The 18865-nt window shown below is 41.2% G+C and overlaps 1 long non-coding RNA gene across 2 annotated transcripts in view; it reads right to left on the bottom strand.

The window, feature by feature from the left end:
* The window catches only part of LOC103100215 (uncharacterized), a 60039-nt gene extending 43587 nt beyond the window's left edge, over positions 1 to 16452 (bottom strand). Inside the window, exons 1-2 of one of the 2 annotated variants that reach the window (XR_001629964.2) lie at positions 16119 to 16452; positions 10400 to 10594 (exon numbers count right to left, since the gene is read on the bottom strand). This is a non-coding gene — a long non-coding RNA (uncharacterized LOC103100215). The remainder of the gene's footprint in view (positions 1 to 10399; positions 10595 to 16118) is intronic. The other variant, XR_001629966.2, reaches the window with a different exon arrangement.
* Positions 16453 to 18865: the final 2413 nt, after the last annotated feature.

The following is an 18865-nucleotide window of genomic DNA, read 5'->3' as shown; positions in this document are numbered from 1 at the left end:
TGATTGTTCTGTCTTGGAGCTCCCCCCTAAACTTTAGGCAGAAAGACCAGTACTTAGTACTTAGTGCTATTAACCACTCCAAAGTGTATACTATGTCTTTATCCTGAGCCCAGGTTTCTTTTGCTCTGGGCCCACATGTATCAGCCCCACTCCAGACTTTTTCACAGGTTTGAAATTTCAAGGGGTGTAGGTTGGCTTGCACCACTATTTGTCCAGGCAGGATTTTAGAGTCCAAATGTTATCTTGAACTTAGGTTCTGAACCTGGGACTGCAGATGTGGGGTGTGTGTGTGTGTGTGTATGGGGTGGCTTGTTCTTCCCTCCTTGCTACAGCTTCGTGCTGGCTCTCCTCTCCTCTCACCCTAGTTCCCCAGATGATCTTTGTCTACCTTTTGGGTTTTTCTTTTCTTGAAAGTTGTTTAACTCTGTGACTTTTACTTCTGTAATTTGTTTTGTGGTGATATTTTTATATTGGTCAGAGAAGATGCTTGTGGTGACATGGAATAGCTCTGGTTCACTTCTCCATCTTGGCTGCACCCCTCCCCCCACTAAGAAAATTTCAAATGTGGTTATGAAGAATTGAACACAACCAAAATATGACTAAACAACACTAATTTTTAGTTTTACTTAATGATTTTCCTTTTCTATAAGAAACCTCTTACAAAATGGGAGTAATCTTATCAATGTATGTAATAGAAAAACAAATCAATAAAAATGAAAGTGACAAAAATGCCATATTGTTTTCAGTTCTTACTTGAGTAAACCACCACAGAGCTCATTTCCATGCGAGGAAATAACTATTATATTTCTGACCTTCTTAATGTCTCTGTTTCTACAGTGGTACTACCATCTGCCCAAGTGACCCATGTCAGCAATCTGAATTATCTTTGATTACTCTTTTTAATTTCTTACATTTAACTAGTTGTCAAATTTTAGCAGTTATTTTTTCCAAAACGTCTCTCCCACAATGTCTTATGATTCCTCCTGCCCACACCTTACTCTGTCCCCAGATTTCCTCTCAGATAAACTAATTCAATAGCATCCTAATTGGTCTCTCTCCCTCCAGTATCTATTCCTTCCAATCAGTCCTACATATAGTTGCCAGTGTGCACGTTTCCCTTGTGAATATATATGATCATATTCTAATCAAAGATTTTTAGTGTCTTTCAATTGCTCATAGAATAGAGACTAAGGTCCTTAGGCTGGAATTCAGGGAACCCTAAGGTTTGGCTCTAACCTACTCTCAGATTTAGCTTACATTTCTCATTGCCAGTCATACTGGCTTATTTGCTGTCCCTGGGACACATGTCAGGCTTCTCTGGCTTCCTGCTTCCCAGGAAACACTGTCTCCCATTTATGCCTTTTGAAATCCTACCTTGGTCCTTCAAGACTCAGTACACTTTAATTTCTTTGATTAGAAATCTTCCATGATCCCCATAAGTGGAGGTGATCTCTTCCTCCTCACCCCTTACCAAGTAATTTTAACTTTTCTAATGCTTGCATTTGGGCAGACAGGGAGTGCAGTAGATTGAGTGCTAGACCTGGAGTCAGGAACACCTGAGTTCAAATCCAGTCTCAGACACATACTAGGTGTGTGACCCTGGGTAAGTCACTTAACCCTATGTCCCTCAGGTCACTTAACCCTATTTGCCTCAGTTCCTCATTTGTAAAATGAGCTGGAGAAAATAAATAACAAACCACTTCAGTATCTTTACCAAGTAAATCCCAAATGGGATCACAATGCCAGGATGTACCAGAAGCAATTCTGAGATTTTACCACATACCTTTAAGAGGGCCAAAGATGGCCAAAAATAAAAATGATAAATGATTGAGGGGGTCATGGATAATAGATACATTAACACACTTTTGGGCTATGAATGGGAATAATTATTTTAGAAAACAATTTGGAATTAGACACCAAAAGTTCTTAAATAGTGCTTGCCTTTTGAACTCTACCCAAAAGAATCAGAAAGAAGAAAAGACCTCTCTACCTCCATCTCTATCTCTATCTATTATTGGGGTCATATGGCAAAATAACTGTAAAGCTAGAGGATGTCCAACAGGTGAGAAATATGTGTGTATATATATGTTATGGTATCTGAGTTTGATGGAATAGTGTAAGAAACGAGGATATAAATGATTCCATAAAAACTTAGAAGGATGTGTGAACGGATACAGAGTGAGGGAAGGAGAAATAAAAAACAATTCATACTATAATAATATTATAAGAATGGACATTTTGGAAGACTTTTATAAATTGAGGAGGAATGAAATGAGTACAAATAGGAGAACAATTTATATAGTAAGGAAAACACCATACAAACAAACAAATTTGAAAATTTTAAGCATAATGATTATTTATGATTCCAGAGGAATGTTATTGAGAGGTTATAGATTTAGGGTGCAGAAGGTATATTTTTATTTTTGCCATTGTTGCAATTTGTTTTGCTTGATTTTACATTCAGGGTATATATCTATATCTATACACACACACACACATATATGTATATATATGGAGGTGTGGGTGAGAGGGTAAGAGAATAGATTTCTTGTAATTTTTATTTTAAATAGAGAGATATTGGGGTGGGTGGGAGGGTGCTCCTGGTGTGAAATATTCCATGTTCTTGGAGAAGGGGTCACTATTATTAATTTTGCTATAGTGTTTTACTTTGTCATAGGAGACCTCTCACAAAATAATCTGTAAATATTTCTAATATAAAAGCAAAATATATCAATAAAATTTCAATTAAAAAGTCACAATTTAAATAAATTGTCAACCTGAAAAGAAGATCATAAAATACTCTCCCAAAAGCCCAAACCCCCTACCTAAATTGCTTCATAAAGAATGATTATACTGAGTTTTAATTGACCAAATCCATGAACCTAAACAGTCTGTGGTGATTGTCATTGCCACACTCTCCATGGTATGGCGTAAGGGGCTCTGCCACATGAATTTCTCCTCCAGTCCTATTGTCTAATATTATCATCAGCTGAAAACAGTGTAAAAAGCAAACTATCAGGGAGAGGCAATGTATCAATACATTATTAATCATTAATATTCAAAGTATTAATTAGTGGGCCACTTCATCAGGTTTTCTGAAAACATTCTGAGACCCTGGAGAACAGACTGATGACGTTTCACATTGGGTTCCGCATGCCTTGGCTTGGAGGCACGATTCGAGATAATCCATCCATCTGATTTCCTTTGCAGGAAAAGCCTTGTAATACCAGGTAATGGCTTTCCTGACCCCAGAGGTCCATTAGCCTGGAAGTGATTATGAGTTATAATTTAGGGGCTGATTAAGCATTTCAGGGGAAAACCTCTACTGGCCAGATGTGCTCTGGGAGAACCAGCAGCCTGTGTCAGTGGGCACTTCTGTCTGGGTTCCAGATGCCCCTCAGCCCTGACCACTGCCTCTCCTCAGCAGCCACTTCCCCTGGCATCTCCCCTCAGAGTCACCCGCTCTTCTTGAGCCACCTGCTACTCCCTTCCTACCCCCTAGCTGGCAGCCACCTAAGATGTGACCTCAGCAGCAGCCAAATCAGACCTGGGTTCAGTATTTTTTTTCCATCTGAAGTCCAACCATTTCAAAACACAGCAAGGCAGCTGGGCTTCTCTTCCCCCTTTGGTGGCTGTGTTCACCACTGCAAAAACCAATTACTGGAGCTCAGGTGCGAGGAGTGAAATGTATTTAGTCACAGGTAAAGTTCATGAACACAGTATTAGTTGCAGAATGGGTGCTGTGTCATCTTTTACAAATGGATGCATATCTTGGAATCCTGCTCCTCTTACAAATAAGCCATCTCCTGAGTGGTATTGATGCAAAAACTGAAGCAAAGCCTAATGGTCTGGCAGCCTCGATGCAGTTCAGAATAACTTGTCGTGGCACAGAACATTTTATCTTCATTTTATCTTTTTTCACCCTCTGTCTCCCACAGGTGTTTCAGAAATCCATAATCTCCCTTGGGATCACAGGTTCAGCGCTTCACAGGACAGATTCTAGCCTTTTCTCTTCTTGGATTAATATTTGAAATGAAGGATTTGGGGGAGAGCAGGACCCAGTTGGGGTAAGATGCTAAAGGAGAGACTTCAGTCAAGAGATATCTCATTAAAAAAAGACAGGTAGTAACCACCAGATCATTTCCTGACGATGAGCTGTCCCTGGACTCTTTCAGGGTCAAGTGACCAAATGATGGAATTTAGTTAATTCCTATGGTGGACATGGGCTTTTAGGAAACATTCTTTTATATAGGAAAGCTCTTAGTTTCTGATAAAAATGAAAAGTTAAATTAAGACTTGAATCTCCACATCAAGTATTCATTTTGCCTAAAGATCTATAATTCTGAAGTCATCCTATTCATAATCATAATTTTTTAAAAAGTCCCTAATGTGATTCTGTGTCTCATTTAGAGAATATAGCATTCTGTGATCTCTAAGGCATTGTATTTTTTCAGCACCCAACTTTATTTGCTGATTTGAGTGTTAGGCAGAACATGCAGGATGCTCAGTTTTGGATCAAAAGACCTGGGTATCAATCTTGGCTCTGCTCATAAAAGCACTTTACCTCTTGAAGTTCTTAGGCGTGTGTGTGTGTGTGTGTGTGTGTGTGTGTGTGTGTGTGTGTGTGTGTTTGCAATAAAGTGGTTAGGGTTGATAATCTCTAGTGTCCCATCCAGCTCTAAATTTCACCAGCCAGTAAGAAGGCTGGCTTAGTCACTTGAGCTCTGGACCAAGAGTCAGAATGACCAGATGAAGCATAAAGCAATTCATCTCCACCTTGGATTTTTTTAATCATCTAGAGCCCATTTCTAACCCAGTCTTCATCACACATGTCATTCTGTGACTCTGGTAAATCCCACAATCCTTCTCGACTTTTTCTCTCCCTATAGCTAGTAGAAGTGTTAATCCCCTACTTATTTTCCTCCCAGGACCACTATAAGAGTGAACATCTGGGCAGCAGTTTAATCAACAAAATCAATCAACAAGCATTTAGCTTGAATTCAGAAAAAGAAATGGTTGAGATAATCTCTGTAAATGTTTATGGAAACTCCAAATCCCACTTCCCCCTCAGTAGATTTCTTAACCCTCTGCTTTTATGTCAAGGTCAATGGGTGCAAGCTTATCAACCCTCCTCTCTATCTCCAAGTATCTTCCTTTTTTCAAAATCCTTTATCTGTTCTCTAGTCCTTTTCTCCTAAATCAAAGGAAAGGGTGTTTTCTTCCTTTTCTAAAGCTTATTCCTTTACCTAAAAGAAATAATGGGGGAGAGCAGAAGAAAATTCAGAAGGAGCTACAGACAAGACAGAAAATGTTGGTACTACCATGTTAAATTTAATTTGTCTTTAAAAAAATCTGGAGATGTTGGCAGATTCCCAGTTTTATATGCAAGCCTCTTTTTCTGTCCTTGGTACATGGAAGTAGCCATGCTTGTTGATGACTGCCAAGTTCTTTTCTTCCTTTTCTAAAGCTTATTCCTTTACCTAAAAGAAATAATGGGGGAGAGCAGAAGAAAATTCAGAAGGAGCTACAGACAAGACAGAAAATGTTGGTACTACCATGTTAAATTTAATTTGTCTTTAAAAAAATCTGGAGATGTTGGCAGATTCCCAGTTTTATATGCAAGCCTCTTTTTCTGTCCTTGGTACATGGAAGTAGCCATGCTTGTTGATGACTGCCAAGTTCATAAACTTTTAAAAATATTTTAAGAAGTAGTGAGGTTAAATGATTTTTTAAATCTAGTCTCATTGTCTCTCCTTTCTCTATGATATAGTCAGCATCTTCCCTCCTCTTGGTGCTTTCAAACAAGTCTAGATCCTCCGCAGATAGAAAAAAAGATAAGGGATTTTATAGAACACTGTGAATCTACCAAAATCTATAATTTTTAAAAGACAAATTAAATTTAACACAGTAGTACAAATATTGCTTATCTTTGTATATTCCCTTTTGAACTTTCTTTTGCTTTCTGTGTATTTTTAAAAAATGTTTTCTTGACACTTTCTTCTCTTCTATGTGGCTCTCACTGCTTCTCAGTTCCTCCAACAACAATCCCACCTCCCCAAAATAAAAATCTTCCTTTGTAGCAAATAAGCACAATGAAGCAAAACAAATTTGTGTTGATTTGGAGTTGAGTCTGAAAATGCATGCCTTATGCTGCACTTGTAGTCAGTTCATCTCTCTGCCAAGAGGTGGGAAGCTTGCTTCATTGTCTATCCTCTGAAGTCTTTAATGGTCATTGCAATGACCATAATTCTTAGATTTTCAAAGTTATTGCCTTTTCCAGTGCTGCTGTGAATGCACAAACTGTTTTCTTGGTTCTGCTCACTTCATTTGGGTTCAGTTCCAACAAGCCTTTCCAGAATCTAGATCTCTCTTGCTTTGTTTTTATAAACTGTTTCCTCCATTCTTTACCCACCTGTTCCCTTCTTCCTCCCTTGAAATCTCCAACTGATCCATGATGGATATTGTACCTAAAGTACAGTGTCCAGTAAAGCTAATAATCCAAACTTCAAATAGGGATTCTTTGCCTGGAGTCCAGGTACTTGTTTTTTATTTTTAAAAATATTTTATAGCCATAATTCAATATACCTGGTTTCTTTTGTAATCATAGGTATTTTCTCTTATGTCTTTAAGAAATACTATTCTGAAAAAGGTGTCCTCAGTCATTACTAGACTGCCAAAGACAACTATACCACTAAAAAAAGGTTAAGAATACTACTTTAAACCTTTCTCATTTTCTTTAGTTCTCATATTTTAATTTCAAACAGACTTCTTAAACTCAACATGTGCAAAGCAGAATTAATTCTCCACCCCCCTCAAACCTACTCTTTTTCAAATAGGCATATTTCTGTTGAAGCAGCATGATTCTGCCAGTCATCCAGGTTGACCACTTTGGTGTAAGTGTTGATTTCTCAGTTACTCATTCTACATAGCAAATCAAATGTCCTATCTTCTTGATTCTGCATCTACTTCTTCATGATCCATCGGTTTCTCTCCATTCACAGAAATGGTCCAGGCTTTCACAATCTCAAAATTGGATTGTTAAGACAGCCTTCTAATTGGTTTCCATGCTTTAAGACTTCCACCCTTGTCAATCCATCCTTCAAAGCACTGCCAAAGTGATTTTCTTAAAGCACAGGGTTTGATTGTCACTTCCCTCCACAGTAAATTCCAGTGTACTGCTTCCTCTCTACTCTGGATTCAAAGATGTGCTCTATTTGGCATTCAAATCTAATCTGGCCAAACCAGCCTTTGTGATATGGTATTTAAATCCCACTTTGCTCTAATTCGATTTTCTAATTTTATGTCTTTACTATGAATCATACATTTATCAACTTCCATTCATTGCTCATACCTCTCCGAAATACTCTACCCATTTCCCTTTACCAAGTGAAATTCTAAAAGTCAAGGTTTTATTTAAGTCTTCAATCTCTTCCATGAGGATATTCTTGACCATAATAATAGGAGATAGATGCTACAACTGTGTTTTCATTGGAATACGGCACAACTGGGTCAGGAAACTCCCTCTGTCAATGCAAGTCATTACTTTCTGTCCAGTTATTGTCTTAGAGAATTGCCTAAAACAGTGAGAAGTTAAATGAAGATCCAGGCCATCCAGTCAGTATGTGTTAGAGGGCAAGATTTGAATCCAGGTCTTGCTGACTTTGAGTCTGGCTTTCTATCCATTATTGCTATCCATTACCATGCTGGACAAAAATGACCTCTCTTTCTAAGCTTAAGATTGTATGAGGATGACTCCAAGGTGTCTTTAATCTTTTCTTAACTCATTGGGTGCATGGTCAACTGGTCATGGTTCCAGCCACCTTCAGCCCCACCTATGACTTGTCTAGAGCCTTCATTTTTAACACTCATTTAGCACTTAGCATGTACTGCCCTTTAGAGCTCAATAATATCATGTAAATGTCAATGACTTCTCCATTGGATTGTAAACTCTTGAGAGGCAGGAGCCATCAGGTTTCTTTGTATTCTTTATAGTAAAAAGTACTCAATAGAGATGTCAACTCTTAAAAACTCAGTCTGTGATTTTATTGGTAGAGGGAACTCCAAGGACATTCTGGGAAAGCTTATTCTGCCAGTGTGGATCAATCGATATCTTCTCTGTCATGTCATGCATGGTCATAGACAGAGAAGGGCTTGGGCCATTGAGAAGATAAGTGATCTATCCACATAGGCTCACGTAGCCAGTATGTTATCAGAAGCAAGACTTGACCTCTAATTTTCCCGACTTTAAGGCCAACCATTGATCTACTATGACATGCTGGCTTCTCTGATTGATTTTTAAAAAATGATTGCTCTCAGGGTGTGTGTGTGGGTGTTACAGCCAGCTGGAACAGGCTCACCAATTGATAAAATTTCATTGTGAACATTTAAACCCTGAAATCAGCAAAAGCTACAAATCAAGATTTGATTCATTGTTTTTTTTTTGATTGCCTTGATTTTAGAAAGTGATGGAGAAAATGATAATAAAACAGACTAAATTTATATGTTTGTTGACATAGTTTTTCTTTTTTATTTTGTGTACTTGTTATACATTTCCCAACACTCCCTTTAGCCCTACAGGAGCTTACAGATCTCTGACCCTCCTCTTATTTTATAGAAGAGAAAATTGAAAACTAAAGAGATTGTGACATTGCCCATGATCAGAGGTAGTCAGTGACACAACTGGGATTTGAACTCATGTTCCACAATTCCAAATTCCATGTTTTTCACACTTGCTATTATGAAGTTTTCTTCCATTTCTGTCTCCAGCCTCTCTACACCGTTATAGCCATGTTAACTGAAGGGAGAATGAAGGATAGAGTTCTCAGATCCTGCAGAAGCTCTATAGATATTCTAAATATCTATATATATGAAATCTCTTCTTCTGGCACTCCCCCATCCCACCCAAATCTAGGATTAATCTCACTCTTCTTAACCATCTTTTCTCCTTCCTTTATCCTGGAACAGTCATTCATCTGAAGCAAATAAACTCCCCCTCCTTCCTCAGGAGGAGCTCACCTGGGAGAGAGAGTGGGAGAAGAGAAGGAGACAGATTCTGCTCAGTCTCCTTCGACAGCCTTTTGGGATTTCCTCTAGACCCACCTTGATTTCTCTCAAGTGCTGGGCAGATCGGTTTATATTCTCGTATTTATTTCCATGGTTGCTCGTGCCTGTGAATGCCTCATAGAGGCTTCTCACCTCAGACAAAGAAGCCCTTTCCTTGCTCCTGTTCATACAGACAGCATCTTTCTTTGTTTACCTGGGAATTGCCCAAGTTCCCTTTGCCTAAAAGCCTGTCAGCCTTGTCTTTCTCCTTTATCACCGAGAAATTTAGCTGCAGCATTAAGGCTTTTGTGTGGTAGATTTTATTAGAATTTCTCCAGGTTTTGGCTATTATTTTACCAGCTGATGTGTGGACACAAAATTATAATTGAGAGCCCCTTAAGAAATGAAACCATTCCTCTTTAAAAAATCTTCCCACTGAACTCTCAGGATTTTTGTTTTACAACTCAGGATGTTACTCCAATCCTTGAACTGTCAGCTCTGAGGCTATTTCTCTATTTCAAGAGGACAAAAAGGACTTTTTCTTTCTTTGAAAGAAATGTTAGTTGACTGGATGCTTTCAGAAATCTAGCTATCTCTATTTGGGACTGCCAGTAACTGCTGACTAATCAGTAAGGGAATCAACAAACTGTTTTTAAGACAAAATCAAATCCCACCTTCAAAGTCCTTTAGCCTGCCCTCAGCACCACCTGGGCTTGAGTCAATGCATTGGGAAACCACAGTTTTTTTCTAAGTGTTATGATACTCCATCTCCCTTAAAAATTCTAGATCCAAGTCCCAATAGGGCTCTTATAGCATCAACTCTATTGATTTGGCTTTTATGCCAAATCTAGTAGGAGGCTAAGACAGAACAAAACTGAGCTCAGCTGCTGCTTGGCTAATCCCTCCAAACACATCCACTTCTTGTCTCACAACCAGGGCTAAGCCCTTGAAGACATTGTGATGTAGGCAAAATAAGTCCCTGTGTCACCTAGTTTCCAGCTTGGAGATGACCCCTCTCCGTTCTGCCCTCCAGCTTGCTCTTGGCTAGCTGTCAACTAATCCCATAAGGTATAAGTTGATAAGGACTTCATGTAGTATCCCTCTCAGGACTATTTTTAAAGGACGGCATTTTAATAGGAGTCTGGAAGACAGGAAAGCCTTCAAGATCTGAATGAATCAATCTGTTTCAAGCACTAGTTGACAAAGAAGTTGGTGCAGGCAAGTCTACCCAGCCCAAAAAATACAGAAGACAGTTACCTGCTTCCTCTACTTAGAATGTTGGCTATTTTCGAAACTGGAATCTAGAGAGTGAGCCTGATGATTTTGTGCAATTCTGCCTCACTTAAATCTAACGCACCTGTAAGCGAAGACACCATCCCATGATGTCACTGGTCCTCTTTGAAAGGGAAGGATGAGCATTCAGGTAGAAGGAAGCAAAGAAAGTGGCTCTCTAGAACGGGACTCAAGTGATGGGAGTTCAACTCTCAGCTCTGTTCTTTATCTGTGTGTTGTGGGGCAAGTCACTTACCCCACCTGGTCTCAGTTTCCTCACCTGTGGAACAAGGGAGTTAGAGTAGGTGATTGATAAATTCCCTCTCACTAATAACCTATTATCCTACGGATTAGGTAGGTACACGCTCCTGACTCTTCCATTCCCCTTTGTAGGTCTCATTTAGGGTGTTCATTTTAATCACACTCCCTATCCCTAGAACTATACCTTGGAACCCCCTCCCCATTCAACCTCTTTTCTTCTCCCACCCTCTGAAAAACAATGGCCAGTCCTGTGCTTTGTGAGACACTTCAGGTTACAAGGGTAAAGTCTGTGATGAGGAAGGAGGCTCCTCCTGTAAATCTGACTGATGTTATATAAATATGATGTTGATTAAACAGGCAAACCTCTGGAAAAAAAGGAGGAGGAGCAGGGGACCTTGTCCTTGAAAGAATGAGGTACTGACCACAGGAGATGTTAGAGCAGAAAACACTGAAGAACTGGGAAACATTTTAGAAAGGGTTTGAGTTAGATTCCTCAGTCAGTGATTAAGTAAGGAATCCAGATAGAGGCTCATTGGCCCTCAGGCTTCTGTCTGCCAAATTAATCTGCAGAAAGATTGTAATTAATCTCAGAAAGGAAATTATTATTTTATAAAATAACCCATTTTCATGGTTTTTAATTTTTTCTTTTGTTTGCATTTTTTCTAGTTTACTAAAGTAAAATTACTTTAATAAAAATCCCAAACTTGTTTCAGTTGAACTAAGGAGAATTGAAATGTGTCCTACAGTTACCTGGGGTAGAAAGAAAGCCCAGAGCAAGTCTAGAATTTAGGTCCATACCTCCTGGGTGTGGACCATTTCAAGAGTGAGCAACATCTACATAAAAGTTGGAATTTGGATAAAGTTTAGTTGATAGAAAAATCCTTGTAAAGGATGACCCTCCCTAATGCTACCTTCTCTAAGAGCATTGGATGAGTGATGAATGATCAAGTTAGTGAGTCAAAAGAGGCACAAGAAGGGATTTTTTTTGGCTCTGTGTGGAAGAGGAAATTAGAAGGATGAAAGGCACACATTGGTTGGGGTAAAAGTGACAACAGAGAGAAGGTAAAGCTGCTTGGTTCTTATTATGTTTCTGTCTTCTTTGCCTAAGGGGGAAAAAAACTGCATTTGAAATATGGGGACTAAAACGACTAAGAGGTAGGTCATATGAAGCACAAGCAAGGAAATAGTTAGAAAGCACCTTGTGGCCCCTGATGAGTTCCCATCACCTAGCACAGATGACCTATATTTCCAGGGACTGAAGGAACTGGCCTTGGAAGAAGTTATGATGCCTACTATGTTCCAAGCCTTGGGATAGGTTCAGTACAAATGTTATCTCATTTGATACTCATGACAAAATAGGTGCTCTCATTATCCCCATTTTACAACTGAGTAAAGGGAGGGAAACAAGAGGTTAAGTGACTTCCCCAAGGTCATACAGTGTTTGAGGTCAAATTTGAAAGCGAGTCTTTCTAGTGCACTATCTACTATCCATCTATCTACCCCATGATTGAGAAACCATCAGTAATATTTGAAAGATGGAAGAAAAGGGAAAGTTACTACAGAGCTAGATAAGAGAAAATATTCAGTGTTCAGGAAAGAGAAGAGAATTGCATTGGCACACTAAATAACAACAGTAAGTTTATCCAAGATTCCTGGAGAAATCCTATAATGAACCATGAAAAAGATACCTAGTGACCATGTAGCAAAGGGAAGAGCCAATATGGTTATGCCAAACTAACCTTATTACTTTTTTAGAGTCACTTGACTAATAAATCAGAAGAATGATATGCTATAGATATAGTCTACCTTGATTTTAGCGAGATGCTTTATGAAGGTCTCATTCTACTCAGACAAGCAAAGATGCAGAGCTGTGGGCTAGATGATAATATGATTATATAGATTTGGAACCTGTTAAATGACTGGACTCAAAGAGTAATAGTTAATGGTTTAATACCATCTTGGCAAGAGATGTCCAGAGGAGGGCTCCAGGGATCCATACTTGGTCCTGTGCCATTTAAGGATTTTATTCATGGCTTGGATAGCATAGATGGTAGGCTTATCAAAATTTCAGGTCACAGAATTCTTGGAGTAATAGTTAATACACTGAATGACAGAATTATAATTCAAGAAGATTCAAGCAGGCTGGAACACGAGGTTGAATCTAAGAAAATTTAATTCAGAGTGTACAAACGTTAAAGTTTACACTCATGTTCAAAAAATTGACTTCATAAATACATTATAGGAGAGGCCAAATTAGGCAGCAGTTTCTGTGCAAAAGATATGGAGATTTTAAAATATGACAAACTCAATATGAGTTAACAGGGTGATGTAGAGGCCAAAAACAGCTAGGGTGGCCTTGTACTTACTGAGAGAAGCATAGCTTTCAGGAATGGGGAAGTGGCAGTCCCTCTATACTCTGCCCTGGCCAGACTAGATCTGGAGTATTCCTTTCAGTTTAGAGAGTCACTTTCTGGTGAAGACATTGATAAGGGAGAGTGTTCAGAGTAGGTAAATGGGATAGTGAATGGCTTTGAACTAGTCAGTCAGTATTTCTTAAGCACCTCCTATGTGGCAGCTAGATGGCAAAGGCGATAGGGCACTGGGCTTGGAATCAAGAAGACTTGTCTTTGAGTTCAAATGTGGCCTCAGACATTCACTGAGCAAGTCACTTAACCCTGTTTGCTTCAGTTCCTAGTCAGTAAAATGCGGGAGAAGAAAATGGCCAACTACTTTGGTATCTTTGCCAAGAAAACTGCAAATTAGATCATGAAGAGTAGGATGTGACTGAAAAACACCTGATCAATCACATGTGGCAGGCTGGGGTACTTCCAGTGTCACATGAGGGTCTAGTGAAAGAACTGGTAGTGTTTAGGTTTGAAGACTAGGGTAGGAGGCGGGCAGAATGTGGGGGAAACTTTTTTTAAGTCTTTAAACTCCAACTGCCTAATGGACATTTGCATGTGGATGTCCTACCTTTGTCTCAAACTTAAGTTTCTCATATTGAACTCTTCTCCCCCCTCCCCCAATTAGTTCCCCTTCTGAATTTGCTTTTCTGGGTCAATGGGACTCTTTTTCTAATTATCAAAGCTAAAAACTTCAAATCAAATTTGACTCTCCTCTTTCTTCCCTCACCCTGTCCAATCAGTTTGCCTAGACACATCTATTCTTGCTTCAACATCTCTTTCATTTAGTTTCTCCTTTATATTTCCATAGCTACTATCTGACTTCATTATTATCTCATGTTATTACCTCACATCTAGATTATTACAATGATTTACTAAGTCTCACTTCTTCCTGTCCCTTTCCCTTCCAAACCATTCAAGGTAGAACAGCCAAGTTGCTCTTCCTAAATCACCACTTTCAATTTTCATTGCCTATCTGACTACCTACAATGTAGCAGTCCACCCCTAGCTATGGGCAAGGGGAACGGCTGGTATGTGCAGATTGCCTTAGAAGAGAGCATGCTCAGTCTTGAGCATGCTCAGTATTGCTCATGGCTGGGAAGGCCTCTGACCTTTGACCCCAGCTTCCCCCAGGTTAGGCGGGAAAACAAGTTTCTTTGTTCTCGCCTGGTCAAGAGAAACCACACTTATGCCTTGTCATTAACCAATGAGGATCATCCCTATGTACTGTGTATCAAAGTGTATAAGTAGCCCAGCAAGCTCCACCTTCTCTCACTCTCTCTCTCCTTCTCTTTCAGGCTAGCTGATGGCTGTCCTTGCAGGAGCTTGGCCTCTGGCCAAGCTCCATCTTTAATCTTTCTCAATTCATCTCTCTGACCTGTGTGGTATTAAATATGGATCTCTGGACTGGTAAAAGCCTTCGGAATGGTCCTTTGATCAGAGCTTGGCTGTGGCTCATTGATAATTAATAAAGACTCATTCTGATCACCTCGTATCTCTAATTTGACTCCGCCATCCCCCTCGTGGTATCTAAAACTTCTGTCCTGTCTCTATCTTCCTACCTTGAAGCTCCTCTCCCCTCTCAGAGAGCTACATACCAAATAAAGTTCAAATTCTCTAGATTGGCATTCAAGGCCTTGCAGTCTGGTCCAACTCCCCCTTTCAACCATCTTTCAGTAATCAATATGAACTTTCTGCTGGCTTAATCATTCTCCCCAACCTCCCTCCCCAAATCCTCCCTTCTCCCAAATTTCCCTATCTCTTTTGAAGGTCCAACAGGCTTCTGGTCTCTCAGGTTCATAATCTCAGCCCTTAGCTCTTCATTTAACCTCATGTTCCCTCATTTGCCAACTCTTCTTATTTCTATCTCTACAACTCTTTCATCTGACTTCTCTTCACTAACGTATCAGAGAGGACCATAGTTCCAAACCTCATTACCCCTCCCTTGGATTATAACAACTTCTTAATTGGTCTCACTGTTTCAAGTCTCACCAGTCCTGTCCACCCAATACTAAGTTATTTCCTTTAAGTGAAGTTCTGACCACATGATTCCCTTATTCAATCAGCTTTTCACTAGCTGGCCCTAATCTATAGTTCCTGATTCACAAGACATTATTGCTGGTCCCACATTCTGCGATCCAGCCAAACTAGCCTTCTCTCTGTTGCTGACACACAACTCTCTTATCTCTTGTGCACTGACTCTTCCACATGCTCTGTATGCAATCCTCATAGAGCCCCTTTATTCCCATTTTTTCTAAAACCCTTAGATTCTCTCTTAGAATCAATTCTAAGATTTTGTTCCAAAGACTAGGGCTAGGCATTTAGGGTTAAGTGGCTTGCTGAGGGTCACACAGCTAGGAAAGGTCTGAGATCAGATTTGAACTCAGAACTTTCCTTCTCCAGGCCTGGTGCTCTATCTACAGAGCCACCTAGCTTCCCCACTTTATTCCTTTAAGATATAGTTTGGGGGTGGTAAAAATTAAAATTTTGGGGAAAGCTGAGGCAGGTAGAAATTAGTTTCTCTCTGCAAGGAGTATTGTATTTATGAGGTTTATTAAAGGTCAAGGGTTAAAGAAAATACAAGCAAGAGAAACCCGTGCTAGGTGGGCCATGAGGCCCACCCAAATTTCACTCACATCACGAGACACGTCTGTTTGCCAGCAGAGCCAGGAAGAGCAGAGAGCCTGCAGTGGGCGGAGACCCTCTAAAAAACGATTTTGCTCTTGGCCCAGGTGAGAATTCAGTGAAATTACAAAGCATTCTGGGGAAGGTGGAGCAAGGATTTCTGGGGATTGAAGTCCTGGATTCAAGTCTATTTTTGCAGGGTGTGGGAAGCAGCTGGGTGACTCAGTGGATTGAGAACCAGACCTAGAGACAGGAGGTCCTAGGTTCAAATCTGGCCTCAGATACTTCCCAGCTGTGTGACCCTGGGCAAGTCCCTTAACCCTCAATGCCTAACCTTTATGCTCTTCTGCCTTGAAACCAATACACAGTATTGATTCTAAGAGGGAAGGTAAGGGTTTTTCTTTAAAAAAAAAGATGTAGTTCAGCTACAACTCTTTCCTGATCCCTTCTTCCCACTCCCTCCCTTTCTTAATTCCCTGCCTCACAAAATGATTAGTATGTGTTTTATATACTTACATAGGTACTTATTGCCTCCCCCATCAGATTGGAAGCTCCCCATGAATAGGGATTGTTTCTCTAGTGCCTAGACTGTAGCGAGTACTTAATAAATAGTTGACTCATTTTTCACTTAGTAAACGTCTGGAGATGTATCAGATCTTCAGAGAGCACGAGCCCTTCTTGGGGCTGCTCATCCTCCTTTGGTGTCTGCCTTTCCCCCCGCCCCCAGGAAGACCATCACGGCAGATGGGCTAAACCAGGCTACCCATCCTGGGTTATGGGGTGCCTACCTCATGCATGGGAAGACTTTCCCTGTCATAATGGGCGGATGAGAACAATTTGCTCCCAGACCCATGAAGGCGGCCAGGGTCATCTACTGCATCCTGGGCTATCACCGGCTGTCTTGGCTTTTGTCTTATGGGGACCTCATTGGCTCTGAAGAGCCTGACTCCGTGTGATGTCATTGGTCCTCTTCAAAAAGAAAGGATGCACAGCAATGTGATCAGAGCCCGGGTCTTGCTGACACCAAGTCCGGGGCTCTGTTTGGTAGATCTGTTTGCTCAGGACCAGGGAGCCCAGGCGAAGGGCACTCCCTCAACCGGAAAAGGACATCCACTGCTCTGCCATGCTGGTGTGTAGACAACAGGAGGACCGGTCATGGCCATTTCCCCATTACTTATAGACTTAGCTGCGCTGAGACTTCAAGCGATACGGGCAAGCCTGGAGTCCGAGCCAAAAGGACTCGGGTCCAGCTTCTCTCTCCGATCGCCAGCTGCCCCCACCTCCGGAAGTCATCTAAGAGAGATCAGGAGCAGCCCTAGCACTCCAGTGGTGCTCAATGCCTGGCTTTGGCCGCCTCTTCTTCAGCGGTTGGGCAGCAGTAGGTGAGGGTCTGGGGAAGAGCCCCGCTTCCTAAGGTAACATTTCTACGGCATCTTCAGTTTTCTCAGAATGACACACTCGGCCCAAACGGAGAATCTTGTGGTCTGACCGCGGCAAAGAGGCCACCATTTGGGCAGGGAGCTCTCCGTGATTGGCTGGCTGCCCCACCATGTCCCCATGCTGTGGGACACCCCACCGATGCTTCATCAAACTGGATTCCTGCCAGCAAGCACAGGCTGCGTGGCTTTGCATCACTGCAAACAGAAAATAAACTTGTAAACCAGAGTTAGTGATGGAGCTGAAAGGCTGAAGTGTTTTCCAAGTTGTTTTTCCATTACGGAGTGCCCTTTTTCACCATGTAGCATTCATTCCTCATCTTCTGGTGTGCTCAGTGAGGGGAGAACAGAACACAGGGAAAGACAGGAGGGAGAGGCAGGCTCAGGCCTGGTTATGAGGGTTCAGGGTCTGAAATGTATAGGACAGAGTCTTTAAAGCTGCAGGTCATTCTTTTCTTCCTCCCATCCCCCAGCCCCCATCAATTGTCTTATCTCCTCTCCTCCTTCATCTCAGACCCCAGGCTAGCTTGAGAAATGAATACATTAGCTTCCATTCCACACTCAGGGGGCCTGTCCCTTCAGAGTAAGCCCTGCCCCCCACTCTGAGCCTGCTTGCTTGCCTTGATAAGAGTACCCTGAGGACAGGCTCTCTCCACTCTCCGGCCTGAAATCTCCCTTTGGGTCTCCGGATGGGCCTCCATCTCCAGAATTCACAGAATCAACGCCCGGTCCTCAGACAATCTGCCCAGTGTTTCAAAAACTAGACTTCCATAAGCAGAAACAATCTGTCTATACTAAATTGACTTGGGGTTTGGAAAGCGATCGGTTTTCATTCCAATCTGTTCTCCTTGATCAGACACTTGGTCCCCTTGGGAAAAACAGTCAACTCATCTTCCTTATGTTTCTGCGCTTCCTGGGCCCCACTGACACCATTGCCAGGAAGCAGCCATTCTCATCTCTATGGGAGAATGGGAGCCCTACCCTTCTCCCAGCTGCTTGTTCTGTGATGCACAGTGGCTTTCTCCTCTAAGCCATCCATCTCAACTTGGCCCGCGAGCTCCAGAAAATCTATTCCACAGTCCTGGTCCAGATGTCCTATTCAGGGCAGTCTCTAAAGCTCACCTTTTAAAAAGAAGTCATTTTAAAGTCACTCTTCAGGGCGTCACCCAGGGCCAGGCCTGCAGCAGGCATTTAATGCATGCTTGATGACTTGACTTAAGAGGAAATGTCGACCTGAAGGATTGAGATGCTTCTGAGACCTCTGGATGAAATAAGCTGCTTTTCTTCCGATCTGAACCCAGACTGAGTTCATAATAGCTTGCCTCCCAAAGATATTTATACAAATTTAACTTGCTTCCATCTCCCATTCCCAGAAAAAAAAGACTAAAAGACAGACCTCTACTACCCTCTAGCCCTCTCCACTGACTCCTAATATCACTAAATTCAAAGAATACTAGAATTTGCTACACAGGTTTAGATCTATGAAGAGATCTCAGTCGTTCCTTTAAAAACCAAAGGGAATCAGACACTTTGTAGCTGTGTGACCTTGGGGAAGTCACTTCACCCCAACTGCCTCATCCTCACTGCTATTCTGCCTTGGAACCAATATTTGGGATTGATTTTAAGATAGAAGATACAGGTTTAACAAACAAACAAACAAATGGCTGAGAGCAAATGTTTGGAGATATGGGGGGTGGGGGGGGACACTGTAGGGAAGAAGAGCTTTCATAAGATCATAGATTGAGAGCTTGTTGGAATCTTAGAGGCCATCGAGTCCAAGACTAGCACTCTACGATTGAAGAAACCGATCCCTGGTAAAAGGGACCA

This window comes from Monodelphis domestica, chromosome 4 (assembly GCF_027887165.1).
Source record: "Monodelphis domestica isolate mMonDom1 chromosome 4, mMonDom1.pri, whole genome shotgun sequence".
Taxonomy (NCBI): Eukaryota; Metazoa; Chordata; class Mammalia; order Didelphimorphia; family Didelphidae; genus Monodelphis; species Monodelphis domestica.
The sequence above is the reverse complement of the archived record's forward strand: the minus strand, read 5'-3'. Positions and strand labels throughout refer to the sequence as shown.